This window comes from Aotus nancymaae, unplaced genomic scaffold (genome assembly GCF_030222135.1).
Source record: "Aotus nancymaae isolate 86718 unplaced genomic scaffold, 86718_ANA_hifiasm-v0.15.2.pri h1tg000036l, whole genome shotgun sequence".
NCBI classification, from domain to species: Eukaryota; Metazoa; Chordata; class Mammalia; order Primates; family Aotidae; genus Aotus; species Aotus nancymaae.
In genome coordinates this window covers 23,834,970-23,849,145 of record NW_026988450.1, presented here as the reverse complement: position 1 = coordinate 23,849,145, position 14,176 = coordinate 23,834,970, and the positions used below count along the sequence as shown (strand labels likewise).

Sequence of the window (14,176 nt, the reverse complement as noted above, 5' to 3'; positions counted from 1 at the left end):
CAGAACCTTCTCTGTAATGAAAGATGCGTACTTCTAATCCAAGAGCATCACATTTAAATAAGCAGAAGTAGCTGAGATATAAACATTGGTGATTAGTTACAAGAAGCTGGCAATCCCAATGTCTTTGTCTTAGCATCTTTTTGTGAAGGAACTCAGACTAGGGTCTGAGTGCGCACAGTTTATTGTCGATGTGATCCCAGGAAACTGGAGTGAGACAAAGGGAGCAGCTGACAAAGGCTACCTTACTCACCATTGTAGCTTCTGGAGCTAAGTCCTGTTGAGGAATTCTAGGAGCTACGGTAGGAAACAAGCCTCAGATTTATCCCACCCAAGAAACAAGGGAGCCAATGCCAACTCCCATTAGTCACTAATTGAGGGCTCCTACTGTACATGTTAATTAACTGTTGGATGATAGGGGAAGTCCTCAGGTTGAGAAGCAGGTGCTGGTGAATGGGAGTCAGGCCAGCATGCCCTGACCTGGAAGGAGCTGAAGGAGCCCAGGGCAGGGCAACAGCAGTGTCTGCTACACCCAACCACAGACCTTTGGCCTCCTCTACCATTACTTAGAGAGCCTGGATGGAATGAGTGCCCTGGATGACACAGAAGGGCACTGGGTGGTACTACTGGACCAGACCAGCAGGAGGGCATAACCCACTGAGTATCCTGATAGGAGTCAAGGACACTGTGCTAGAGACTTTACAGCAGGATGTTACTAAGCACCTTACTTATGTTCAAATGTAAGAACCTAGGATTATGAAGAAACAAAAAACTAGGGCCCTAGACAATCTGGTCTAAGCCCTAGACAGTCTGGTCATGTCTAAATAGTTCAGACCTGAGGGTCTCTTTTACAGGGGATTTTATGTGTTTGGAAGGATTCTCTCTCTCTAAGCCTGTTGGCTTAATAGTAGTGTCCTGATTTCTCAAGCAAACCTCAATCCATAATATTGGCAAGGAAGGGCCTCTTGGCTCCTTATGCACTTCACCCTCTCCCAATTTCCCAATGCTAGACTCCAATCTAGATAAGCTGTTCCTTATGGTGCAAGTAAGTGAAACCAGCTTAAATAAATGACCAAAGATAGGCATCCAAACAATGCTTCTCAAAGTGTAGTTCTGAGATCCCCTGCCCCAAGAGTTAGAGGAACTTGTTTAAAAGGTAGATCTGGGGACTCCATTCCATACCCATTGAATCTGAATCTCAGAGAATGATAGCTGTGCCTTTTTTTCTCAATTCCCATTTGTTTTTGTCTCTTGGGACAATTCATCTTTTCAATATAAAAAAAGCAAGTTTAACACAAAATAGCAATCTCAAATGTAGGATAGAACAACGAAGTGTAGTGGGGGGAAACCAACAGCAAAAGGAAGATATGAGATGTTGCAATGACAATGGAGGAGGGTTCCGTTCTCCTCTGGAGATTGACTCAAACACTGAGGTGGCAGTATACACCATTCTACATAATCAGGGATGTTAATTCCTTTTCAGGCTAAGAAAAGGTGGGGATTAGGACATTTCTGGAGGCTTGGGGAAGAGCTGCTCTTCACCCCCTTGATACCTTTCTCAGATCCAGGGAAAGGAGTTCAATGAGTGAGGGAGGTAGAGCTGGAAAGGGAAAAGTTCCGCCTGAGAGAGTGGGGTGGATTTCCCTCTAAAACTTTTAGAACGGAAAATCCTATCACCTTCCTTATAGTGGTTTTACCCACTACCTTATACCCTTTTCTACTTTGGGCTTAGGATGGTGGCCATCTTCTAATTTTTGGCACCTGGTTGGTTCTAAGTGGGATCTGGATGAGACCCAGCTTCTTGGAGATTTTTAAGGGGGAAATACTAACTGGACAGATGGAAAGAATGGGCACCAGAAGGCAGAAATCTAGGCTTCCCAGACCAGAAAGAGAAGAAACATCCAACAAACAAGCATTTATCGAGTGCCTGCTATGTGCCAGGCACTGTTCTAGCCCCCAGAAGAAGAAAACAAACAAGATACAGGCAGCAAACACAAATCTTGAGGGCCAGGAAAGGGGCAGTTGAGCAAGACAGCTAAGGGAACTGAGAATCCTGAGGCGATGGGGGCTGTGCCTTAGACCTCTTCTTCTGTGGTGCATCCTGCTACTACTGCTGATACTTAGAAATGAGGTCATTCATGTTGCTCTCAGCCTCAGTGAACTCCATCTCGTCCATGCTCTCGCTTATGTAGCAGTGCAGACATGTCTTCTGTCTGAAACATGGCAGTGAACTGCTCCAAGATGCCCTTGAAGAGCTCCCGGATGGCCACTCTGTTGCTGATGAAGGTGACAGCCACCTTAAGGCCACAAGGTAGGGTGTTACAAAATACTGTATTTATGTTGTGTGGAATCCATTCCACAAAGTAGCTGCTGTTCTTGTTATGCATAGCTAACCATTTGTTCACTGACCTCTATGGACATCCGACAGTGAGGTATTGGCCATGGTGGGGGTCACAATCGATCATCATGTTTTTTACATGGAAGATATGCTGGGTGAGCTGTGGCACTATGAGAGCTCGATACTTCTGGCTTCTGCTGCTGGTGAGAGGAGCAAACCCAGGCATAAAGAAATGGAGATGTGGGAAGGGGACCATGTTTACTGCCATGGTGGCTGAGACCAGAAGGTGCAGATGCCCATAGGTTGCTGTGGTCAGCTTCAGAGTGTGGAGGCAGATGTAGAGAGCCTCACTGTTGATACAAAAGGTCTCATCGGCGTTCTCTACCAACTGAAGGATGGAGAAGGTGGCATTGTAGGGCTCAACCATCGTGTCAGATGCTTTGGGTGAAGGCACCACACTGAAGGTGTTGGTGATGCGATCGGGGTACTCTTTAATCTTACTGAGGAAAAAAGTACCCGTTCCAGAGCCTGTGCTCCCACCCAGTGAGTGGGTCAGTTGGAAGCCTGCAGGCAGTCACAACTCTGCCTCCTTCCATACCGCATGAGGACAGCATCAACCACCCCAGCCCCTTCTGTGTACTGCCATTTGGCCAGCCGTTGCCTGCTCCACAATGACCAAAAACAAAGTTGCCTGCTCTACTAAAGATGTGGCAAAAAGGACCTGAGCAAACACAGTCCATGGTCCCAGGTTCTAGATGACCAGGATGGCACAAGGAACATATTTGCCACATGCGGCTTCTTTGTAATACCCGGAAATGTGATCAGCTTCAGAGTGTGGAAGCAGATGTCACAGGGAGCCTTATAGTTGGTACAAAAGGTCTCCTCAGTGTTCTCTACCAACTGAAGGATGGAGAGGGTGGCATTGTAGGGCTCAACCACGGTGTTGGACACGTTGGGTGAAGGCACCACACTGAAGGCATTCATGATGCGATCAGGGTACTCCGCTTTCATCTTACTGAGGAGAGTACCCCAGAGCCTCGCCCCACCACCCAAGGAGTGGGTCAGCTGGAAGTCTGCAGGCAGTAACAGCTCTCTGCCTCCCTCCACACCACATGAGGATAGAATTTGGAAACTGTGGTCCCACTGCAGGTAGCTGCCCCCATGGTAGGTGCCAGTGGGTTTGATGCCACATTCATCACTAATTATTCCCACAACTTGGCACTGATCTGGTTGCCACGGTGACCGGCCTTGATGTGCACGATTTCCCTCACGGTTAAAATTCAATTTTTTTGCTTGCCTCAACCTATGTATAGTGCAAGAAAATATGTAACTTTTTTCTCTGCTGGTTGCAGGCTGGAATGCACCCCAGAGGCTGGAGCAGCGAGGTGTAAATGCAGTGGCAGGAAGGTTCTGAGAGGGAGAAAGCAGCTGTACCCTTAAGAAGCAACCTAGATGATTCTAATACATGACCTAGACTTGTGGTTCTCAAATTTTGCTATGTATTCGAATCACCTGGGGATCTCCTTAAACTCCCAATCCATGGGCCACACTCAAGGCCAGTTAAAACACCTTAATGTCCAGATCTCCTGGATTCTGGCTTAAGACTCCCCCAGTGATTTCAGTGTTTAGCCAACTTTGAGAACCAGTGACCTGGCCTATAGCTAGTAAAGATAAAGCGGTTACATGATTGACTGAGAACGTGGGTTTTCTCAAACTTTAAATAATTTTTCAAAACACACCCTTCTTTCCTCTTGGACTTAGAAATCTTATATAAGACTTTCAATTTACAGATGAGGAAGCTGAGTCCTTAAAGGTAAAATCAAAGTGGGCAAACAGCTAATTAAAATGAGATGTGTTTTCATTCAATGCAATAAATGGTCTTAAACACTCAGTATTGACACTAAACTTGTAAGTCATTGGAAGATGGAAAATCAGATTTGTTACCCTAACATTCCAAGCATCTCCATTTTATGATTTTAAGAAGATTTTTAGGCTGGGCATGGTCTCATTACCAGGTGTGGCAGTGCTTGCCTTCAATCCCAGCTACTTGGGAGGCTGAGGCAGAATAATCTCTTGAAGGCAGGGGGCAGAGATTGCAGTGAGCTGAGAATGCACCACTGCACTCCAGCCTGGGTGACAGTACAAGATTGTCTCAAAAAATAGAGTATTTTATATGACCTTACTCTGTACATTTTTCTATTAGTTTATAATATTTCCATGTCCCAAATAATCTGCTTAAACATTAACAGCAGAACTTCTGGCAAAAATTTGAAAAAACATACAATCCACAAATAAGAGTTAAGTCCTCCAAACCACATATTAAAAGAGGCCACAGGCTTTTAATGAACAAAATAAACACATAAAAAACTTTGCATAGACATAGTACAAGGCTGAAGATTTTGACATTTATCTCAACATTTGCAAATATATAAAAACATTCCTTCTATTTAACATAGTATTGGAAGTCCTGGCCAGGGCAATTGGGCAGGATAAAGAAAAGGCATCCAGATATGGGAAGAGAGGATGTTCCCCTACAACCATGCGATGCAATTTAACATGGTACCAGGATCCAGAAGCCAGCAAGGGGAGACATTGAGAAGACACTCCCTGTCATCTTCTCCACTCTGGATCATACAGAAAGGAAGAAGGCTAAGAGGATGCCTTTATTCTCATTTCTTTTGCTAAATGGATAATAAATTATCTCCAGCTTGCACCCCTCTGTAGTGCACTCTGAAACACTGGAATTTCCTTAACCTCAAAACCTTAAAAAAGCAACTCATTTTCTTTTACACAAGGGAATGACATTTTTACCAAACCTTTGCAAGCATTGTAAGATCAACTCAGCTCTTTCAGTGATTGTATCAGGCAGGTGCAGAAAAATAGTTTCTCAAAATTAAAAAAAGCAACTTTCAGGGGAAGCCTCTGAGGATCCTCCTTAGTTAAGGCCCCCTCAAGTTCCCTTCTCTTTTCATAACCTTGGGCAAATAAAGGAAAACTTAGGCTAATTTTCTAAAAACTAATAGGTATATAGAAACTTTCCAAAGTTTAACTCAGGTGTTTAACCTCACATGGAGGAATGTTATGCTGCTCCTAAATCACACCCTCACCTCAGCTAAAAAAGCTAATAGTTCTGCAAGCAGCAGATAATTTTGGAGATGGGCAATGTATCTCCTATAATACACCAAAAGGCAATAAAGCAGTTGAGGAAGTGAAGAAATAGCAAAAAAAAAACCACCATTCCCAATAGGGAGGGAAGCAGTTCTGGTAAACAACCCTAACTGGAAACTCATTAGCTCAGGAAATAAATGGAAAGAAAGCACCTTTAAATATACCTTTTTAGAAGGCCTATGGAAAACCAGGGCCAAACCTCTCAAGTACTCTAAACTCTCTATGATGAACTAAAAGCCAGATAAGAATCCTGTAGCCTTTCTGGAAAGGTTAAGAGAGGTGCTAATGAAGTACATCTCCTTATCCCCTAATTCAGTTGAGAAGCAGGTTATCCTGAAGGACAATTGTATTACACGAGCTGCTCCTGATATTAGAAGGAAACTATAAAAGCGATCTATGGGACCAGAGAGCATCCTAGAGACCACCTCAAAGGTGGCCACTTTGGTCTTTTATAATAGAGACCAGGAGGAGGCTCAAAGGAAAGCAAGCACAGGAGAAGGACAGAGGCTCTAGCAGCAGCTTTGCAGGCTTATAAAGTCCAGAATCCCCAGGTTGCATCCATTAGTTCCTATTGGTGTGGCAGGCCAGGGCATTTTAAGAAAGAATGATCAGGCAAAAAGGTGAAGAAACTTTGACCTTGTCCAGGCTATGGCAAAAAAACACTGGAAATGGGACTGTCTCCAGAGGTGGTCCATGGGTTCAGAGGTGGTCCATGGGTTAGGACTAGTCTCACAGATGGTCCAGCAGGACTGATGGGTCCTGAGGCATCAAACTTGTCTCCAGTGGCTCAAACTGCCATTATAGCAAGGAGCCCCCATATGATTCTCAAAATTAAAGGAAGAAAAGAAAACCTCCTTCTAAACACTAGAGCCAGTTGCTCTCATTTCTCCTCTATAATCCAAGCCTCCCCTCTTCCCATAGCACAATCATAAGGGGCATCTCAGGAAAAACTAATTCAATATTTTTCTCCACTTAGTTTTAGTTAGGAGGATCTATTTACACATGCTTCCAAGCCATCGTCATTACAGCTCTACTAGTCAAAAAAGCCTCCAAGTTAACCCTAGGAAATAATTCAGATGTTTACAGCCCACATAATGTGGCAAGATCACTGTCCTCTTAGCTAGCAAACAGCTGGTAAAGCAAGAAATACATAAGGCAGGATAAGCAGTAGTCACTCTGCCAAACACAAGCGCTCAATTAGCTGAGCTAATAGCTTTCACAAGAGGACTTAAGAAAGGGAAAGGTTGCTAACATAAATACAGACTCCAAGTATGCTTTCCCGGTTTTCCACATTCATGCTGCCATTTAAAAGAAGAGGCATTTCTTACCACGAATGAATCTCCTATAAAATATCACCTGGAAATTAGCAGATTATTATCCACAATTTTTCTTCCACAAAGAGCCGGGATGCGTTGTAAGGAACATCAAAAGTAGTAACAATAAGATAGCTGAAGGAAATAGCTAATCAGGCAGCTAAGTCAAAGATATGAAAGCGTCAAGGCATTAACACATTTCAAGCCCCTTCTAATCTAAAAAGGCTCCATAAAAGAAATCAAACCTCAGTATTTCCCTGCAAAAATAGAATAGGCCACTTCTCATGGTCGTACGTTTCAGCCCTCAGGATGGCTACAGTCAGGATGGCAAACCATATTTACCAGCCTGCAGCCAATAAAGGTTTCACCAGTAAAATCTTTCACCAACATTTTCACCTGGGAAAGGATAAAACTTGTCAATGTGCTCAGACATTGTTTTCAGGCAGATATCCTCTAAATTAAGCATGTAACCTCTCTAGCTCACTTCCGACAAGAAGTACAATTAGCAAAACACCAACCCTCAAAAATAAAACCACCTTTATTTAACCCAGGAAATTTAGTATTAGTAAAAACTCTTCTCTCTCTTTCCCAAAGTCAAGCTGGGAAGGGCCTCACTGTTCTTCATTCAACCCTCTCAGCAGTGAAAGTTATAGGAATCAATTCCTGGATACATCACACTCGAGTCAAAGCCTGAAGAGCTGAGGGAGCAACCCCTGACAACCCAGAGGAACAACAACTGAATATCAATGTGTAGAAATATAAGATCTTAAGCTAAAAATCAAAACAGATAAATGAGGGCTACTCATCTTACCCAGTTCCACCTTTACCTCAAGAAATAATTTTTGTCATTTCTGCCCTTTTCTCTCAAAACTTGCCACCAAATAATAGAATTTCTTTTTAAAGTGTATTTTCAGGGAAACTTTAATTGTACATGGTATTGCATTTGTAGCTTGGTAAATCCCTAAAGGGAAATGGTATATCTTGGCAAGCAAAGTTCTACACATTTTTTACTATGCCACTCTTGTGGAAATTGTGATAGTCACGGTACTATTTGCAATAGAACTAAATACTGTGGCACCCACAATGTGGAATTCTGGTTGTAAAATTCTAATTGCTGTAATAGTTTGCCTAACTATCATCCTTATAACAGGATTAATTATTGCAGGAAAAATTTAGTTAAAGTTGTTTTCCTTACAGCAGGAGTGATAGTTATGGATGAGAAGTAAGCATAAAAGTTTTACTATCATTAAGTTTAATGGGATTTTTTACTAAAGGTTGGTAATATAATGCACTCTAAGCTATAAAAAGAAGCTTATAAAGAAATACATTTTATATAAAAAAGGATTTTGCATGAAATACTTTTCCTAAAAGGAAATGACTGGTGGTTTAAAGGAGGAATGTTTAGGACAAGTCAGAAAGTTTGTTGTAAGAGGGTCTGTGAAAGTCATGAAAAAATTTAATAATTAAAGACAAGTACTTGTCAAAATTATGCTAAAGTTATTTTAGCCACCCAATAGCGTACTTCTGCCAATAATATTGCAAGTTATAAAAATGGCCTAAGTCTAAAGTTACTCTCTAATGGCAAGTCAAGGGGGGAATGTATGCTTGTCTCTGGAAAAAGTTAATTTTTATATTAACTTTTCTGGTAATGTACAGCGACATCTAGTGAAGATAAGTCGGTATTGCAGTCCATTGGTGTAACAGGTATCAAACTCGGTTATGGTCTATAAGACCCCTACAAACGGTGATAATCTTAATGCTCCTATTCTAACCCTATATTTTAAACCTTTTTATAAAATTTGTTTTTTCACCTAGAAGCAATCAAACACCAAGTGATGCTGCGAGCAGAGCCACACATGGACATGCCATTCCTCCGAGAACCCTTAGACTAACCTCAGGAGAAGGTTCAACTGCTGTTCCCCCACATGACACCCCTTTTCAACAGGAAGGAGCCAGAAAGAATCATCATCAAACACCCCGTGACAGCAGTTAGGTTCACTTCTCTTGAGAGGGGAAATGATACAGGAGCTATTAAATTATTTTAAGCAGATAATAAGAGTAAAGATCCTCGGTGGAAATTTTCCTATAATAAGAAACAACCTCTGAAGCATCTCTTTGATAACAAAAAAGATGGCTTGAAGGGCCAGGCCGGCAAGTTTTGATGTGCAAATGCTGGCCATTTGAAACTGGGCTCACTCAATATGGTGATTGCCACCATCTCCTTGTCACCTGAGTGTACCAAGTGTCATGGCCATCTCCAGATAACACCAAGTATTCAGAACATGGTGACTCACATTTGTATGTTAAAGGGCTAACGTGGGAGGACCAAGTTTTTCATGTGCTACCTAAATGACGTATGTTCAAACCAATCCCCTCAGTCCTATGCAAACCAGACACAGTCTCCTCCAGTATCCCAATATAAGCAACCACTTCTCTGCCTCACAGGGGGTTTCTCTTTGAATCCCCCTCCCTCTGCCTCTGTACAGGGGAGCTGTTTTCTTCTTCCTTCCTCTTATCTTGCCTATTAAACTTTTTGCTCCTTAAAAACCATTCCACGTGTGTCCGCGTTGTTGATCTTATTGGCGCAAGACCAAGGACCCCAGTGCTCCTCCAGTCATTGGAGCCATACCGACAACATTCTGGTTGAGAAACAGACAAGCTTCACTTTTGTGGTTTATTCCTTATATCTTTATTTCTCTGTCTTCTTCCCTTCACTTCTCAAACTAAACACAGAGCAGCATTAAATGCGGTCTTTGTTTCTAGGATTCAGCATTTTGGAGTGTGTAGGTCCATGCTCATTGTGCCTGCTGATTATGAACTGGGGTCCGCATGCTCTTTAGTGATGTTGCTGGGATTGCAGGTTCTAAAAGTCACGTGATCCTGTTTGCATCTTTGTACTCCTTTTTTAGAAAAGTCTCTGCTGCACACAGAATGGCTTTGTGTGGCTTCTCAGCAAGTCGGGTGGTTCTTTCCTGCCTCTCTTCTCCCTTACCTGTTTTGGGTTTTTCTCCTCTCTGCTTTCCATTCCATCGTAGGAGAATGGGGGCCAAGTCTTTGGTTGGGAAACAGGAACTGAGAAGTGAAAGATGGAGAAATGGTGAGACTAAAGATAGCAGTGCTTTAATTTTCCCTTTGAAAAATCTAGGATTGTGTAACATGGACACATGCAAGTGATTACCCTGCCCCTTACCCTCTAATTCTATTCACTTTTCTGTCTCCAAACCCTGGCCCTTGGGAAGATTCTGAAACAAGGAATGGGTTACCCAGGATAATCTGGTAAACACGCTCCTGGTGAACATTTGATGCCAGCGTGCTCGGACCCATCTGATAAGCTCTTGTCTGGAAGGAGCTGACATGGGTGGAGAAGCTTTCTTGGTGAAGAGGTGGACAGCACTCCTGGTGTAGAAGTAGCAGCCACACGTTTCTTTAGCTGGGGCCAGGGTTAGTGAAGAGGGTTTAAAGGAAGCATGGAGGTGCAGGGGAAATAAGAGGGGATTATTTTCCCAAATGTCAGAGAAAGCCAGTGCTCCTCACTCTGAAAGCAAAGCTGTTGAAAATTGGAGGTGGGAAACATGGTTCTGGAAGCTGGCCTCTGCTCTTCATTAGTTTGCTCAGGGCTCTCAGCTTTTAACTGATGAGCTTCCTCATCAGTTCAAAGTCAAATAAGTGACTTTGGGCAACTCACGTAAACTCTTTGAGTCAGTTTCTCCTCCTTTAAGTTGAGGAAATTGATGGTGACTTCACAAGGAGGTATAAACATTGCAGTAAAGATAATATAAGTTAAAGTGCACTGTGGAGTGTAAATTGCTGTATGTTACTTTGAGTTGGACCCTAGGTGTGATTTTAGACTACACACCAAGGTAACGTAAAAGTATTTCTCTGAGATGCCAATGGGCTGGCCTTAGTAGCATAGTAGGTGTTTTTTCCCCAGGAGCACTTGGGAGCTTTAGAGGTTGTTCAGTGCACTGGAGGACCTCCAAAGCTGCCCCTACTTTAACAGTGTGGCTGAGTGTTGGGGGAAGGGAACAGAGTTCTGACTGACTGGAATGCCACATGCGCTCGCAGTACCTTAGGAGTGAGAGGGGCAAACCTGGGGTTCCCTCAGCCAAGGAAGCTCCTGGGTAGGGTAGAAGGAGGTAGGTGGACAGCCTGGTGGCCACTCCCACTCACCCCTACACTTAGGACTTGGGGCTTCATGCCCTGATTCTTTATCCCTGTGTTAGAGATGCCAGGTTGAACCAGAGCACCCCACCCTGCCATTTGTCAGGTTATTGCCGGAAAAATCTAGTCAGGGTTGTGATGATTATGCGTAAGAAGTAAGCGCTTCCTGTGGGAGTTGGAGAGAAACACATGAGCACACTAGGAAGAGTTTTGAATAAAAAAAATTGCTTAGACACAGGGTGTCACTATGTTGTCCAGGCTGGACTCTAACTCCTGGCCTCAAGCGATCCTCCTGCCTCAGCTTCCAGAGTAGCTGGGACTACAGGTGCATGCCACTATGCCTGGCTAAAGTTTTGAAAAATTTAAATGTTGATGGAAACAAAACCTATTAGTGGAAATGAAAGGCTGGTATGAGTTGTAAAGCCGTTTTGTTCTTAGTGATTTTTCCTCATGATAACCATTGTCAGACATGAACTGTATTTATCCTAAAGATTGGGACAGTCCTGGGGAGACAGTGTGTTCTCAACAGCTGCTGAATTGGCATAATATAGACCTAACTTCTCTGAGAACCGGAAGACGCTAGTAATTAGCAATAGTTATTGAGCACCAGCTGTATGCCAGACACGTGTGCATTGGTGATCTTATCCTATGAAGGAGGCACTGTTGTTCCCAATTTACAGATGAGAAAACTTAAGTCGGTGAGGTAAAGTCATTTTTTGAAGGTTGTGCAGCTAGTAAGTGGAGCCTGGTTAGAACCGAGTCAGTCTCATTCAAGAATCCAGAACCAGTGATTTCCAACCAACACACTCTTCTCCAGAGGGATCCAGTGATAGGTTTTCCAATTTTTAATGCATCTTTTGCTTAAAGCCTCTGCTCACAATCACAAGACATACTTTTAAAAGGAACATACAGGCCAAAAATGTGGCTGCCAGTGGACAGCAGGGTGGGCCCAGTTGGATGGCAGAGTCTGGCCTGCTGACCAGGACAGAAGCCCCAGCACATCGTGTGATAATGGCATCTCCCAGCAGACCTCTGTTGCCTTGGGAAGCAAAGTCCTAGCTCTCCTTGTCTTCCTGCAGGGTTTAGAAAGAAATCTCAGCTATTTCATATCTCCCCTCCCTTGTTTATTTTACTCGTTTCCTGGGGAAATCACCCTGGCTTAGGATTCCATTGTCTTCTAGGACTGGGAAGAAGTGGAAGGCTGACCTCACACCCAGCTGAAGGCCACCTTCCTGGACTCTGAGCTTGGCTGCCTTCTGCATCACCAGGACTGGAGAGCCTGACCCAGGTGTGGTTACACACTGTCCTTCCACTATCTCAGTGTCCCACTGCCCATCAGTAATATTCTTGGCACTTTCCGGTGTAATATCAGAGCCCAGTAATGCAGACGTGAGGGGACCCTGGGCCAGGTCCTCTTGTGCTCCTGTGGCTCTCCCTTGAGCAGGATTCCAGGCTGGCCAGGTGGTACCTGCCCAGAACCACCCTGCACTTCCGGGTTTCTGCTGCTGCTATGCAATGGCTATCTTGCCAAAATGTGGCTTTCCCTTTTCCACTTTTCCAGAACTCCCAGAGACTTTTCTTCCTCCTAAATAAAAATCATGATATGAAGCTGTTAAACAGAGTTGAAGTTCACTATCATCTGAAGTTCACAGTCATCCCTTTCTCTCTAAGATAGGGATCCTAGTGAAGCCCATGTTAGCAGCTGGGTGTTTTCATTGATGCCCCCACAGAACAGGCTTCATGGGGGTGCCTCTTGGCACTGGTTCTTTAAACTTCATGGGTATGAAGGCTTTCCTTGTTCATGTGGCATTGATTCATAGTGCGTGTAGGTTCAGAGCTGCATGGCTAGTTTTTTTACTTCTCTCTTCATACCTTGTGACACCATCCACTTCAGGCACAGTAAACGGCTGTTTGGAGGTTATCAGATGAGTGGAGAGTTTGTCTGGTTGCTAGGTTGAGTATTTGGGGTTCTTTCCCACTTTTCTCTTTTAAAAATACTGCTGGGCTTCTTTGCAGAAGCAGTTTGTGCAGAAAGGAGGGAGGCATATTTCAGCACTTGAAGTGGAGGAGAGGTGAGGCGTGGCCTTGGAGAAAGGCTTTGCTTCCCAGGCGCACATCCTGCAGACTGGGGCAACCCTGTGCTGCATGTCACCTCCCCACCAGATGCCTGCCTGCCTTGGTTATTTCCCATCTGCCCAGGCCTCTGACCTTCTGCTTTGAGTCCCCAGCTTCTGATGGCCACTGTGGCTGATGCACGGAGCCTCAGGGACAGCATTTCAACCTGACAGGTCATGTTCATGTGCCGTTCCTTTGTACTCCACAGAGCAGTCTTCTTTTTCATCACTTATTTATCATTTCCATGAAGTCATACATGAATATATCCCTGTGGAAAAGATTTCAGACAATGCCGAAAACTGTCTCCTGTCACTGTCTTCTCTCCTCTTCTCAGGTAACCTCTGTGACAGCTTCATGTTCCCATGTCTCTGCATCTGTGGGTTCAGGTATCCATAGGGTCTACAGGCAAATAATCAAGAAAAAAATATAAAAACTAATATAACAATTTAAAAAATAAAAATTTTGGCTGAGCATTGAGGCCCATAGCTCATGCCTGTCATCCCAGCATTTTGGAAGGCCAAGGTGGGAAGATCACTTGAGTCCAGGAATGTGAGATGAGCCTGAACAGTATGGTAAGACTCTGTCTCTACAAAAAAATTAAAAATTAGCTGGGCATGGTGGCACATGCCTGCGGTCACAGCTACTTGGGGGTCTGGGGTGGGAGGATGGCTCAAACTTAGGAGGTTGGGGGTGCAGTGAGCCATGATCACACTCCTGCACTCCAGCCTAGGTGACACAGCGAGAGCCAGCCTCAAAAAAAAAAAAAAAAAAAAGTGTGCAGCACCTCCCTCCTCCTCATTCCTGCTCCAGCCATGCCTGCTCCCACTATGCCTTCTGACATAATTGAAAATTTCCCAAGGCCTTCCCAGAAATCTCTATGCTTCCTGTACAGCCTGCAGAAAGTAAGCCAATTAAACGTCTTTCCTTTATACATTACCGAGTTTCAGATATTTCTTTATAGTAATGCAAAAATATGCTGAATATTACAAACAAGATCACAAAGTGTTCAAACATACTCTACAACTAAGGTATTAGGAGTAATATCTCTTTGAAATATACACCCATATCAACTTGACATTGATAT

General features: G+C 43.8%; 1 pseudogene; it reads right to left on the bottom strand.

Annotated features, from left to right (window-relative positions):
• Nucleotides 1-2,104: 2,104 nt before the first annotated feature.
• On the bottom strand, nucleotides 2,105-13,276 carry LOC105716340 (tubulin beta chain-like; annotated as a pseudogene).
• Between the last annotated feature and the right edge of the window lie 900 nt (nucleotides 13,277-14,176).